Below are 655 nucleotides of genomic sequence, written 5' to 3' on the forward strand. Positions count from 1 at the left end.
AATCTAATTTAAAAAAAAAAAATTAGATCTAGATAAATTATTGAAATATGTTGATCAATATTTAAGTTTGGTAGATAGATCTATATGTTTAGATCGATCTAGATCTAGATTCTAGATTAGAATGGGCTCTAGAGTAGGATTTACTTGGACGCTCTCATGTTCTACTCTATCCAACAAGCCCAGGGCCAAGCCATCGGGGCTCAGTCACACGCTCGCTGGGGGCGTGGCCTATTTTACGTGTGCTACGTTTTTTTAACAAAGGGAAAGAGGCAGCTGCAGCATCTTACCGTAGGGTGTATTATCTTTGGTACGGGTACGGATAGGGTTAAGAGGTGCAATTTTTTAAATTTTTTTAACGAATTTGATGTCCTTCTTTCCTATCAAAAATCTATCAGCCTTATCTCTCCTCCTTTATTATTATTATTTTTTTTGTGTGTGTCTATGTTACTCTATTGTAAGTGGGTGCGGTGGCGGAGCGGTTAGTGCGCTCGTCTCCGAGGTGGAAAGTCCGGGTTCGAGCCTCGGTTAGGACACAGATATTTTTCTGCCCACCCTGCAGTAAAGGGTACCTGACTTCGAGTTGGGGAAGTAAAGCCGGCGTGGAAAGGAACTGGCCACCCTACCACAATTTGCCGAAGGCCCCGGAGGTTGTCTC

The sequence above is a fragment of the Aplysia californica genome, unplaced genomic scaffold (assembly GCF_000002075.1).
Source record: "Aplysia californica isolate F4 #8 unplaced genomic scaffold, AplCal3.0 scaffold00851, whole genome shotgun sequence".
NCBI classification, from domain to species: Eukaryota; Metazoa; Mollusca; class Gastropoda; order Aplysiida; family Aplysiidae; genus Aplysia; species Aplysia californica.